Source organism: Rhipicephalus microplus, chromosome X, assembly GCF_043290135.1.
Source record: "Rhipicephalus microplus isolate Deutch F79 chromosome X, USDA_Rmic, whole genome shotgun sequence".
In the NCBI taxonomy this organism is placed as follows: domain Eukaryota; kingdom Metazoa; phylum Arthropoda; class Arachnida; order Ixodida; family Ixodidae; genus Rhipicephalus; species Rhipicephalus microplus.
The window spans coordinates 443,434,004-443,448,814 of NC_134710.1; the positions used below are offsets into that span (position 1 = coordinate 443,434,004).

Consider the following 14,811-nt stretch of genomic DNA (forward strand, 5'->3'; position numbering starts at 1 on the left):
GAGAGATAAGTTTCTCTTCATTTTTTGTGTTTGTGAACACCAATATTAGTTTTTCTTTCCTAATCAATAATTAGCGTTGTGAGTATTGTAGGTGTGGGACACGGGCAACGTTGTAGTGACGTTGACCACGTGAACGGGGTAGGCGGCTGTTTTGAAGAAGTTCGGGGCACCAGGTTAGTTGTTAAACAGCTAGAGCCGAACACGAAGGGGACCTAGTGAGGGGCTACTAGCGAAATTGAACACTTATGTATGCGGTGTAGGCGGCGGCTTCAAACAGTTGTTGAGGTAGGAGAGTTAACGGAGGCGGCTGGATAGCGAGATTAGGGTTGAACATAGGGCTGTCACGCGGTCGGTCCGATGGTCGGGCGGGCGATGGCTAAAGAGGCTAGGAAAACCACCAGCGAGAGTGAGCTGGTGCAGTGCGAAGAATGCAAGCGCTGGTGCTACTTAGATGAGACAGCATTCACGAGTTTGGCCGACGAGCAGAAGCCGAGCTTTGTGTTCAGGCTGTGCGAGGTACTGAAGGCGGCCGTTTAGTGCACGGAGGCTAGCATCGAGGGGCTTCAGGAGGAGCTTAGAGCGGAATGGGAGCAGAGGATAGAACTCCAAAAACAGCTCCGAGCGTCGCGTGAGCGGGAGGAGGCTAACGCCAGCCTATTATAGCAAATGAAGGGCGACCTTCGAAAAGAACGGGAAGGGCGGACCGAGCTCGAGTAGCGGGTAAAGGAGCTGAAGGCGCTTTGCCCCGGCCGCGAGTGGTGTGAGACGGAAGGCATGGGTAGCGGAGAAGGTGACAGACGGGAAGGAACAGGTGAGAAGGGAGGTCAGGGGGCCGCAGTGTCTGGCCACAGCACGGAGGCCCCGAGAACACACAGCTCAGTGGCGCGGCAGTCTTCGAGCAGGGCAGGAACACAGGACAGACGGCAGAGAGAGAAACAGGTGAAACAAACAGGGGCACCATCACAAACAGGAAGCCAGCGATTGGAGCGTAGAAGGGTCCTGGTGGTGGGGGACTCTAACCTGGCCACGGTTAGGAATGGCGTCTTCAAGACGGTGAAGGAAGATGGGAGAGGGAGGGTGGAGGCCCAGTCTGGGAAGGGCAAGGTGGATGCACTGGCCCAAGCTCAGGAGGTTGTAGAGGACAGCATGGAGGGCGAAAATCTCGTCATTATTCATGCTGGACTCAATGATGTGTTTAAGGGATCAGAACCTTCAAAGGCAGCTAAAGGATGTGATGTGTAAGCTCCGAAAAGCCTCTGGGATTGTCCATGTGACCATATGCAAAGTCCCAGAGGTCTGGGGGCAGTCTCGCGGGATTAAAAGGAGGGTAGTGGAGGCCAATTGTGTGATCAAGTGTTTGAGCCGGCAACTCGGATACAAGGTATTGGAGGTGAACCAAGACGTGTACGAGCCCGGCGCCCGCCACTTTGCACAGGATGGCATTCACTACAGTGGTGCAACGGGCAGGAGGGTTGGTTATAGGATGGGTCGTCAAGCTACAGCTTTTTTAGGGGGGACCAGAGCTCTGAGGCCAACAGTGTAGCCGAAGACGGATCTAAAGGGGCACAAATATTCGAGCCACACGGAGTCCGTGGGAGAAGAAGTTGACGTAAGCACAAGGGCCGAGCTAAGTCAGACGTAGGCTATATTAACATGCAGGGTGGCAGGAATAGGTTAAAGTGGGAAGAGATAGAAGAGCAGTTGAGGCGGGAGGAACTGATGGTATATGGGGTTGTGGAGACACATCTTCGGGACATGGAGCAACCACCTTGCAATCCGGACTACGTGTGGGTATATTGTAATATAACAGAAGGCAGCAAAAAGGGGGCGGGTATTGGGGCATTTATTCATAATAGTACAGACTGGCAAAGGGTCAAGCAGGAGGGCAAGGAACGTTTACGGCTAAAAGAGAAAGTGGCAGGGCAAATGACACTCCTTGGTTTCGTGTACTTGTGGACGGGAGCAAAGGTCAAAGGGGAAAACCACGCAATGGTCGAGTGTATATCAAATGACATTGAGGGTTTAGGAGGAGAGTGCGAGATAATTATACTAGAAGATATGAATGCGCGCATAGAAGATATAGATGGGTATACTGACTCAACAGGCAAAATGATCATAAATATGTGTGAAAGGCATGATTTGATCATTTGCAACAGTACTGAGAAGTGTGATGGGCAAATAACATGGGAGAGAAGAAAGCTCCAGTCGACGATAGATTACGCACTGATGTCACACAGGATGTATGATAAGCTCAGGGGAATGCACATAGATGAAGGTGGCTCCAGAAGTCCGGGTAGGGATCACAAACGTACCAAGCTAAGTTTTGGAAGAGCAGTGAAAGTGGGAAGGAGACAAGATGAGCAACTACAGAAAAATTTTCATTCTGAAAGGCAAATAGCAATTGCTACTAAACCAATTGAGAAAGTAATCACTGAGGATAATAAAACAGTGTGCACATACACAAATCTAATGAGACAGTTCGAGCTAGAGCTTGCTAAGACACGTGACAAGTCACCCCAGAAAAGAAGACACAAGCCCAATAGTTGGTGGGATAAGGAAGTGAATAGAGCCATAGCAAAACGTCAGGAAGCCTCTAGGGAACACAGACATGCTAAGCAGCGACGTGAACCGACAGACGATGTTGAAAGAAAACGGTACATATTTCTAAGCTCTAGAAGGGAAGCATCCCTCCTGATCAAAGAAAATATTAGAAGAAAGGGTGCTCAGTGGCTGGCAGAAGTACATAAAAAGGACAGAAAGGCAGCTGCGAAATTTTGGAACCATCTAAACTCCCTAAGAAATGAAACAAGCCTAGGGCAGAGGTTTGTAACTACAGCTCAAGGTGCTAGGCTAGAAGGAGACGAAGCCATTGAATATATAAGAACAAGGGTGACAAAAAAATTCAACGAAGAAGGGCATTATGCACCACAATAGACAAGGATGGATCAAGTGTAGCAATGGCTCCATTTTCAAAACGAGAATGGGAAAGGGCAGAGAAGAGTGTTCCAAGTGGTACATCAACAGGCCCGGATGGCATTCCAACTATGCTGATAAAGACATAGGGTTCGAAGTCTAAACATACTTTGAGAGATGCAGTGAGCAGAGCAATAATCGATGGTGAAGTTCCCGGTGGATGGAAACTTAGCAGGATGAGCATGATCTATAAAGGAAAGGGGGACAAAGCTGACATAAGCAACTACCATCCTATAACAGTGACATCAGTGGTCTACAGGCTGGCGATGCAGATAATAAAGGAAAGACTTCAGGCGTGGATAGAGGATGAGGAGGTGCTTCGAGAACTGCAGAATGGGTTTCGGAAACACAGGGTGTTGGAAGACAATCTGTTCTCACTGACGCAGTGCATCGATATAGCAGAAAAGGAACTCAGGCCCCTGATTTTCGGATATCAAGGGAGTGTACGATAGTGTAGTTCAAGAGGACTTGTGGAGAATACAGGACACACTAGGTGTGGAAGATGGAGTCACTAATCTTTCAAAGGAAATCTATAAAAGTAACAAGGTAGTTATAAGTGGGAAAAGCAGATATCCAAGCCAACAGGGGTAAAAAGGGGGCTTAGGCAGGGGTGTCCTCTGTTTTCCTTGTTATTCATGATGTACCTACAAAGATTAGAGGCCAAATTAGAGGGAAGTTGACTTGGCTTCAACGTCTCTTTCGTCAAACAAGAAAAACTCATTGATCAGGCACTACCAGCATTAATATACGCAGATAATATAGTGCTAATGACCGACAACAAGGAAGATCTGCAGAGATTGATGGACATCTGCGGTAATGAGGGAAATAGATTAGATTTCAGATTCAGTAAGGAAAAAATCAGCAGTCATAATTTTTAATGATAACGAAGGTAGTGAGCTTAGAATACAGGGGGTCACGCTAGAGATAACAGATAAATACAAATATCTGGGCGTATAGGTAAGCAATGGGACCGAGTACCTGAGGGAACACGAAATATACATGACGACTAAATGTAACAGGAATGCAGCAGTCATGAAAAATAGGGCACTGTGGAATTACTATGGGTACCATGTTGTGAGAGGAATATGGGAAGGGGTCATGGTTCCTGATCTGACGTTTGGCAACGCGGTCTTGTGCATGAGATCAGAAGTTGAAACAAGATTAAAAATTAAGCAACGTGAAATAGGTAGGCTTGCTTTAGGAGCTCACGCGAATACACCAAATCAGGGAGTACAAGGTGATATGGGATGGACATCATTTGAGGGCAGGGAAGCTAGCAGCAAGATAAAATTTGAGAAGCGATTGAGAGAAATGGGAAAGGAGCGTTGGGATAGGAAGGTATTCACCTATTTGTACCTGAAGAATGTGGATACATAATGGCGGAAGCGAACCAGAAAATTGACTGGTAAATACTTGGAAAACAGCAGGGGGCCAAACCAAAAAAAATTATCGGTTAAGAAGAAGGTGAAGGAAACGGAGAGTTACATGCGGAGAATCGGCATGATTAACAAGTCCGCACTAGAGATCTATCGAACTTTTAAGCAGGAAATTGCCAAAGAAAGGATCTATGATAATACCCAAGGTAGTTATCTACTGTTTGAAGCCAGGACGGGAGTATTGCGAACCAAGACATATCGGGCAAAATACGAAGATGTAGACACTGTATGCAGTGCATGTGGAGAGGGAGAGGAAACTGCCGAGCACTTAATATTGTTCTGTAAAGTGCTTCACCCTACAGTTCAGGATGATGGCACAGGATTTTTGAAAGTACTGTGGTTTAGAGAGAGGGAGGGTAAAATAGACTTTAAGTGGGTAGAATTAACTAGAAGAAGGTTATCTGATTGGTGGCTAAAGTCAAGGCACGAGGGAAATATAATTCCCTCACTTCAAAGTACCAGTCCTCTACTTCACTATTCAAAGAGGAAAAAAGATAAAACTAGTGGTTAGTTCACTGAGTATTACGGCTAGGTGGCCTTAGCCGCCGCCAGATCTAAAGGGTACAGCCATATCCATCCATCCATCCATCCATCCATCCATCCATCCATCCATCCATCCATCCATCCATCCATCCATCCATCCATCCATCCATCCATCCATCCATCCATCCATCCATCCATCCATCCATCCATCCATCCATCCATCCATTCATCCATCGGAATGGTGCTGGAATGTAATGTCGCGACCGGGTAGTTTCAGGCTCGCGGTGATATGGCAAGGAAAGGAACGCAAGATAGATGAGGATTATTGTTGTGGGTAAAGATACGCCTTTATAGCTCTATCTTTTTTTAGAGTGTATACTTAAGCAGTCCATGTAAAATCCATCTTGATGACTGAAGGGCACCTCTGGTACTGAAAAAACTGTGCCGCTCACGCACTCAGTGATCCTCCCGCTCACCAGCAGCGCGGCTCTTGGGGTTAGTCTAGAGCAGGGGATCGCAACCTTTTCCAAGTGGAGGGCTGCAGTATGGCATGAAGCTGGTGAGGCAGGGACCACACGTCTGAGCGAAGAGAAAGGGTGGTTAGAGAGGGGAAAGAAGTATGCTATGCGCGTAAGGAGAAAAACATTTTTCAAATTGACAATAATGTTATTGATGTCCAAAGGTGTAATAGAAGTCATGTTTATTTTCAGCACTCACCTCACAGGTTCAAAGTTTTAAACATAGGTTACTAAAAAAACTCATTTATCGCGACTTCAGATGCAGAATATTGTTAGCCAACTCGCGGATGCTACCTACATCAAGGTCGTGTGAGTGACACTCTGAGCATTGTGGAAGTATTTCTAAGTAAGTGGAAGAGCAGGAAGGGGTGAGGGGAGGGAAGGGGAGCTCCGAATTTGTGCCGGGGGCCGCATGTGGCCCGCTGGTTCCCAACCCCTAATCTAGAGTATCCACCTTTGAGGCAGTGCTGCATGCTTCTAAAATTGTATCGAAGAATAGGGGCCGAGCATCAGACATGCATGGTCAACACTTGCGTCAATTAGATGTGCTGAATAGTTCACATCAGGATGCGCATTGCTTCCACTTTGCAGATTTCTCTGTTCATTTTGTGCAGGTCCACTGAGTCTCGCTACAGCCATGTCTTTCATATCTTACAGTCCAAGAGCCTTGCTGATTACACTGGCCATTGTGTATATGTTCGAAGCATTTACTCGGTTAACGTTCACCAAAACAACCTGCTTCTCTCTATATATTGTTACTGTAGTAGCACTCGAGTGTGTCGATATAGAAATTACGGCGATACCTCGGGATTCGTGACACACACTCACTATCAATGGGGATTTTCAGTGTGTCCTTGTCAAGAGCACCTTTTAGGTATCACCTGAAGTCGTCCTCATGGCATGGGTTTCGTAGCCTTACAGTATTTGTGTGTGTAGTCCCCTAGAGAGAGAGAGAAATAACACTTATTTATACATCTGGCGTGTAGGAAGTACCCGGACTCGCAGGGCACAGATGTTCCTTATCTTAAGATTACGGCTATTAGAGTCCGATAATCTCAGAGCCTGGATCTCGAGGATGTTGTGCTCCGTCTAGGCGACAGTTATTCGGGTGCCTCCGCGCCCGTTTGATGGGTCCTCAGTTCCTTTTCTCCGTTGCTTCGCCAAAGCCTCCTCAAGCCGCTGGAGGCTCATTCCTCTGTTGCATGCCAATGTACGCAAGAGCAAGAATAAGGTTGTGGATTATGCCGTCTGCTTCACCTTCATTCTCATGTGGCCTGCAGGATGCAGTAAAGGATGTCTTCTGAGATGTCTTTGCCTTCTCAGCCTCAGAGATTGACATCTTGGGCTTGACAGTACGACACTAAATACTCACAAATTTGGTCATAAAGCGTCTTTGCTCGATCGGTGACCATCTCAGTGTTGCAATATTTGCGCATAAAGTATGGCTGTGTTTCACTGTGGCCTGGAGACGATCATTCTCATTCCACCAGTCCTCGGGTGTCTTTCGTTTTCTTGTCTCTAATGCAGAATTCTTTTTGTGCTTCGTACTGAGCCCCAGTTTGAGATGAATTTTCAATCCAGCCGATACAAAGGGGGAGCCGGTATCAGGCCTTAGGTATTCTTTCGCAACTAACTGCCCGTCCGGCCAAGCTGTGTTCAGCCAAACGCTTTTTTTTTAGCTCTGTCAAGCATTACTGTAGCCTTGCAAGCCTTACTCGCTGCCGGTAGCCACCTCATATCCCCACTTAACTCTTTCTGTACTGCATCCACAGGGCTTCAATAGCTCACTATCGAAAGTTTGAATTGCTGCATTCGAGACATCTCGCGTCTTTCACGGACACACTGCACCATCCCTCATGAAAGAGAAAACCTGTCATTATATTTATGTCGTTTTGTATGGCTTTGGTTTTTGAATGAGCTTCGAAGTTGCACGATCATCTAGTGGGAAGCGCATATGGTCACAGTGAGGTTCGTGTGCCTTTTTGTCTGGTGTGAATCGAGAATGCTGGCCCTCGTATGTAGCTGATGAGGGGAAACTCAGACTGGGTAAATTTAGTACTTTATTCGTGATGCACTCCCGGTGCATTTTGAAATCTGTCTCTCCCGGACGCTCCCCTTGCATCTGTTAAAATCACTGCTGCACGGGGTCTTTTCAAGTTCATTCACGAAGGTCTTGTGCGAGCGTCACATTCTCACGGCCCCAGCACGGTGCCTCCTTTTGCGTCTGCTAAAAACACTGCTGCACGAGGGTCTCTCAAGTTCATTCGCAGAGGTCTCGTGCGAAGGTCACTCTTTCACGGTGCACGGTGCTTCCCCTTAGCATTCTCCCACTGCTCACTTTCTTATCAAAGTCGCAAACACCGCGTCGTTCAACCCGACAACTTTGCTGCAGTCTTGGGCAGTAACTAGTTGCTTGTAACGTGTTGCCGGTAACTAGTTACTTTTTCCAGTGTTTTCTAACTGTAACTAGTTACTTTTAAGTTAGAGGAACATGTAACTGTAACACTGCTACTTTTTTACGCAGTTGCGGAATGTACCGTTAGAGTTATTTCTTTAATCTTGAAAAAAATTATCTAACATCAACACTCGTTAGAGGCCAATGTTAAATGCTTTTGACTTTTTATAACTTTCTTCACCACATTTTCTCGATGTTTTAGCGTTCCACATGAGAGCTCACTCGTAGTTGAGAAGTCGCTGAGAGGAATATTCGTTCTACAAAAAAAAAACAGGGCGTATGACAAGGACACAAGAAGGAAGAGTAGACACCACAAACGCTGACTATCAACTGAGGGAGCGCACAAAAGACGAAAAAGAAAGAAGACACGAAAAACTTATCTGCGCATGCCCATGTGCACGGCTTCACTATCAATCTGGCACACGTGGCAAACTACGTGAAAGAAAATCGTTAATACATTTTATTACCTCTTTTTGCAATTGACGGTTGGCTTACGCAGGCGCTACCACTTATGTCTCATGTGCTATCACTAATTTGTTGCAAGCATTTTGTGTGCTTCCTTAGTTGATAGTCGGCGTTTGTGGTGTCTACTTTTCCTTCTTGTGTCCTTATCCTACGCCCTGTTTTTTGTACAATGAATACGCACCAACTAGCTCATCTTTCTGTTATCGTAAAAGAGGAATATGTTCTCTGCAGAAGACCATTTTCAGAATTTACTTGCCAACTGCATGTCGTACATCAATAACGTTGCAACTGAAGAGCTTGCCAAGTTCACGTTCCACTTTTTAGAGGGGGGGGGGGGGGCATATATATTCTTTTTGACTCTTGAGCTGCTAGCTCTCTTCTTGTTGTGCCATGGGAGCCTCCTAGCCTCCTTCCGAGAAGGCTTTGAGCTAATCGTGTTTGACAGACAGGTGGCTAGAAAACGGCAGCTTGAAATGGCTGAAAGTCCAATGTGCCATGAACTAGCCAATAAACAAAAGGGAAATTTTAAAGGCTCGTTTTTCTTCGTTGGACAGATCATTACTTACAACAAACACACAAGCCAAGGTAAATATAGGGAATGTTATTTGTAGTCAATATAATGACAATGTCAAGAAAGTAAAAAAAAAACCGGGCGAAGAGATATCTTGCCGCTGGCAGGGACCGAACTTGCGCCTTTCGAATAACGCGTCCAATGCTTTACCAACGGAGTTACTGTGGTTTTAATGTTTTTAAGTTTCCTTGTGGCTGGTTATAAAGGTCTACTCCAACTAAATTCAATAATTCACAAAATGACAGATGTTCCGCCTCCTATACAGGTGGCATCTTCAGTATCCACTGGCAACAAAAACAAGAAAGAGGAAAAAAATTAGAGGGCTTTAGTCAGTTCATCAGTCACTCATCTCTTTGCAAACATCCGGCAAGGGGCCGCGGTTGCTATTGCAAGCCGATTCGTCGTGGGAAATGAACGACTTTTTCAGAAGTTTCCCTCCTTCACTTTCACCCATGAGCCAGCGTCATCGCATTGTTTAGGTCAAAGCTATGAACACCCTGTCTAGCAGTGTTCAACAAGCTCCATCTAAGAACGTGCTGCGTGGTCGACTTCACCAACCTTCGCTTTCCTGGTCCTTCCCTGATCGTTTGCTACCCGTTTCATCGATGTAATTACGTCGCTTCGCAAACCCCACAACGTACTTGTGGATGATCCTGTACTGATCGTTTGCAGATATGTGGTCTGGGGGTTTCGGGAACATGTATCGCAAGTTATAGCGGGGCTCAAAAGCGGTTTGTATGCCCAGCGGACGAAAAGCTCTCTGAACAGTGTCTGACACACAATGAACAACATAGGGAATAGACTTAATGGACGTCGGCTCCACTCGTTACACACTCCCCGTTCCTCTTCATAACTTTTTATTAGATATATTCTATAATTTTGTATGTAAGCAATTACTTATTTTATGTGGTAATGAAGAATTAACGACGTTACTTTTTCACAGTAACTAACAGTAACGTTGTTACTTTTTACTGGTAACGTGTCCATGACTGCTCTGCCGCCACTGTGTTGCATAAACGTCTCGTGATGCGACATTTGTTGCTTCCTGTAGAGGCTGAATAATGTACTTGAATCACAGAGGGAGCGCAAAGTAGGGATGTGCCTTTCACTAGAAGCGCTCTTTCTTATCTGCGCGCTAAGAAAGCATATTTATTCTAAAATGCAATACCAACCAGCCCAAGTAGCTACTCTTTTGCAGAAAAAAACTAAAAGCCCACAGTACCATGACTAGTATAATTCTTATCCATGCATTATTACTCTACCCTAACGAGTGCAGGCTTGTCAGCTTAGACAATGTGTCCACATTCACATTAAGGCTGCCCTTTCTGTGCATTATTGTGACATTAAACTTCTGTGGTGCCAGTGCCCAGCACATCAGCCATGCACTCTGAGCAGTCGTCAAAGTGAGGAACTTTGGAGGATTATGGTCAGTCCCCACTGTGACATTTGCACCAAAAAGCTACGTCTTAAGACACTGTGATGCCCATATGTCAGCATAAGCTTCTCTCTCAGTCGGGGCCCAGCGGGTTTCAGTCGGTGTTAGCTTCTTGCTGAGAAAATCCACCGGCGATTCCCTGCTATTTTCATCAAATTGAGCAAGACATCCTCCTAAAGCTACGTCAGATGCATCTGTTGCCAGTATGTAACCCTTGCTTATGCCGGCAGCATGAAGTGTCGGTGCCCTTAATAGCTGTTCCTTAATGGCTTCAAACGCTTTTTGCGTGGCATTGCTCTACGGTATTTGCGGTGGGACCCGGCGCCCTGTCAAATTGTTTAGCGGTAGCACTAACGTAGAGTAAATAAGCACGTAGATAAGGTAATAATTACATATCCCGAGAAAGCTCCGTTCACGTTACTTCTGTGGCCGAGCATAGTAGCATCATGTTGCCAAATTTCTCCTTTATATTGACTAACAGCACAAAAAGGGCGAGAAGAAAACACAGACAAGCGCTGTGCTAGTCCTTCCTTGCGCTGTTAGGCAATTCAATGGACCACCATCTTGCCAAAGTTTTGCATTCTCTCTTATCTTATGAAACTATTCTGTGGCCCCATGTTCACTACCTTGTGTGTGTGTGTGTGTGTGTGTGTGTGTGTGTGCGTGCGTGCGCATCAACTTAAGATGACCTATGATTTCTTTCTTACCTTGATGTATCACATTTTTCCTAATCACTGTCTTTTTGCTCCCACAGCGTCACTTTCTTAACTCTTCAAAAGAGCCACGACGTGCGCTCTTCGCATTTGATGGCTACCATGTAGACAGAGCCCGGGGCATCGATGAGCTCGCCAAAATCATCGTGGCTTCTCTTGTTCGAGACTTTGGACCCGGAATCCAGTCGCATGGGCGCCGTGAGCCAGGTGCCCGCTACAGGGTGCTGAAGTGCAGCCACTGCAACACTAAAGGCCACAAATCCTGGGAATGGTCCGAATTCCTTCGCCTGCCCTCTCGTCATGGTCCAAGACAACTTTAGACTATCTTAACGTGTGAAGCAGCACACAGAAACCAGATATGTAAGGGAGAATATGATCCGACAGGCCAACCCACTGTATTTGCAACTAGGTTATTTTGAAGGGGAAGAGGAAAGTGGTAATACTCACATGCACAAGTGCACCAAATGCAACAACTTTCACAATTTTATGCACCGTTTTGAGCAAAGCTTTTTGTTGCAAGTGGCGTACTTGTGCATATGTGTATTACCTCCACCTTTTTTCCCCTTCAAAATAAGCTATAGATGCAAGTGCAGTGGTTGACTGGTCAAATCATATTCTTCCTTACATGTCTGGTTTCTTTGCGCATCTTCACACGTTAAGATGCTTTGTCACCAATTTGCCGAGCCCAACTTTCAACCTCACGGAACTTTGATCAAAGGGTCCTTTTCAGGGCCACCCATGTGTTGTCCGGCGGGTTCAAATGTTTCCAATCGTTACAATCTCTAGAGATTTCCTAGTCGACTTGCCTGGATAGGGATAGTTTTCTGTCAAGGTAACGATGTATATTGTGTTTAATGTAAGCATTTCACATCCTCCCTCCATCTCTAGTTTCCTTGCAATAGCCTTATTATATGCCTCTTTTTTTCCCAGAAATTTCAGTAGGCATTTAACTATCAACAGGTACTGTAGCTACAACAATGAGCAAGAAAGTTCGTGTAGGTATACACAGCAGTGGCTGCATAGATCAAAAACACCATTGTTGGAAAATGTATTCTTAGAAATATCTAATTTGTTTTAGTATACTCATTGCACTGGCCAAAGCTTTTATTACGTTTCAACAAAAGTTTTTTATACAATAGAATTTTATGGGTAATACTGATAGTTGGGCCAGTTGGTGATACATAGAATTTTAGTCATGAGTTCGCATAAATCCGTTAAAATTTCTCGCTGGACGCGAATAGTCTATTTTCATTGAGTGATTACGCAGCCACTAGCGATAACGCTGGAAGCTTCGATGGTTTACGTGTAAAAGCAGATGCGCGTTACCGCTTGCCGATTTATGGACGGAGGCTGCTCTGTTCGCTGCCATCAGAGTACAGCGAGCATTGCTGTAGTGTGATTTTGGTTTCTTGGCACAAGTTCGCCAAATAAAAGATTTGTTCTCAACCTGCCGACTGCTACCTTCGTACAGTCACGGCCACATGACAACATTGTTTGGTATTTATATGCCAGATTTATTTAAAAACTGTTGCCAAGGTGCCACCTTGTAGTTACTGCAGTATTGCAACATGCAGTTACAAATATTTCTATGGTTTTAGTTGCGGCTGTATACAACTTTCCCTCACTTTACATAGTTTTTGTGTGCTTTTATCGCCTATAAATAAACATAATCTTCCTCTGTGAATACTTGTGTCGAGTAAAATGTCGAATTCTTAGGCTGTTTTGCAAATGGTTATAATAACCATTCTAGTGCTGCTTCAAAAGCAGTCGCCTTGCTCCGCCGCGGTGGCCTAGTGGCTAAGGTACTCGGCGGCTGACTGCAGGTCGCGGGATTAAATCTCGGCTGCGGCGGCTGCATTTCCGATGGAGGTGGAAACGTTGTAGGCCCGTGTACTCAGATTTCGGCGCACGTTAAAGAACCCCAGGTGGTCGAAACTTCTGGAGCCATTCACTACAGCGTCTCTAATAATCATATAGTCGTTTTGGGACGTTAAACCCCACATATCAATCAAAAACAATGGCCTCACTACTCAAAAACTACTAAATGGTTTTTTGATTCATATAAGTATTCTATTTTGTTATAAAATTTACTATTCATGCACCCCTTGCTTTGTGCAGCACGTGCACAACATTACTTGATGTCAGACGCATTGCATGAAGCGGGTCGATGCTAGGCATCCTTTTCACTGTCGTCATTATTGGGCCATCAATAGAAAATTGCCCCTGCGTTTTAGAATTTACTGTACCAGCAAGGTTTATAAAAATATTAACATTTCACACTTTATCTAATTATATCAGATTTGACAAAGTTCTTGATCTAACAAAGAAATTTTCCTTCTGTGGTGCCTGCCCATAACATACGATATTTCATTCACCCTCACTAAACGACCCCTAAACTACCTTCGATAATTTTTTACATTTCAAGTAAGCGGGCATCGCACTCAAGATGCCATTGTGGTCAACAATGTCAAACGTGAGACTCTAAGAGTGATGAGCACGCCGCAAATTTTAAGACATAGTCCCTTCTCTTCAACAAGCCTTTTGGTGATCCTGAGCGCCTATTGTGACATAAACATTCTTGTCGGCTCATGTAATTTACAGAAATATTTGTTTGCTCGCAGGTACGTGTGCTCACTGCTCTTCGTCCTCGCATGGTGAGAAAGAGACAAGTCGATAAACAAAGCATAGCGAAAGAAAAAAGTGAAACTTGAAAAAGATTCTTTTAAATCATTAAATGCTTGTAGCGCAGCTGTTACGGCACACATTTGAAAAAATTCTCATGGCTTCGTGTTTTTTGCAGACTCCTGTGCAACTAAATTTCAATCTCTAGATGGTTTAGGAGTACTGATACGATTTTAGGGTGCCTCAGTAGGCACATTTTTTTTTTTGTTTTCATGGTGTGCACAGTCAGCGTTCTCCACACATCGGAACAAGACAACACGTACAACATATTTAACTGCGTTTTTAAAGTTAGCGTTCCTCAGCATCTGCAAGCCAGCCTGATTGCAAGAGACATTATGAAGACAAGTCGACACAGGTTGTGGTGGACCTCAAGGTCCGCCGGTGACCAGGCTGTCATGCAAGACAAAGGACGGCACGTCCGAATGAACACTTCTTCTTCAATGGATTATCGAATGAATGAGAACAAATGACTTCATGCCCTCGAACGATCGGCGCTCGAGAGGCGCAATGACGATGATGAAGACAGACGTCTGCTAGACTAACGAAGAAGTTCACAGGTCACTGTGTTGGCAAAATTAGTGTCCGGCGTGCAGCCTAAATTGCAGCAATCATTGTCTGAGCTCTGGACGACCAGTCACTTGGCATCGTTTACGTGAACACGTGACATTGACAGCCGATTCTCGTATTTGCGAGTTTGAGTTTCTCGTGATGTCAGACTTGTTTTGATACATCACTGTGAAGCCACCTTCGATACAGAAAAAGCACTATGACACTCTTTTAGGGTTCTCAACACTTATTTTAATTTAAATCAAGGGTCGGTGATCTGCGGCCTGCGAGGCAGTATTATGCGGCTTCAGACACATCAGCATCAACCCCCCACACAGACACACACACATAATTAGACTATGCACCTCCCAAGTAACCAATGAGCAACTATACAACTTTATACGTGTTTGGTGAGCACCTTTGGCTTATATAGTTTCGACTTGATTTCCATTGCAGTTTTGTAGGTCATTATTGTTGATCCGCCTATTTCCTATTTGACTGCAAATTCAACTCCCCTCCAGTTTGCCATACAAG

At 45.1% G+C, this 14,811-nt stretch overlaps 1 pseudogene; it reads left to right on the plus strand.

Moving 5' to 3' along the window:
• The first annotated feature begins 774 nt into the window (after nucleotides 1-774).
• Nucleotides 775-11,369, plus strand: LOC142775506 (uncharacterized; annotated as a pseudogene).
• The last annotated feature ends 3,442 nt before the right edge of the window (nucleotides 11,370-14,811 follow it).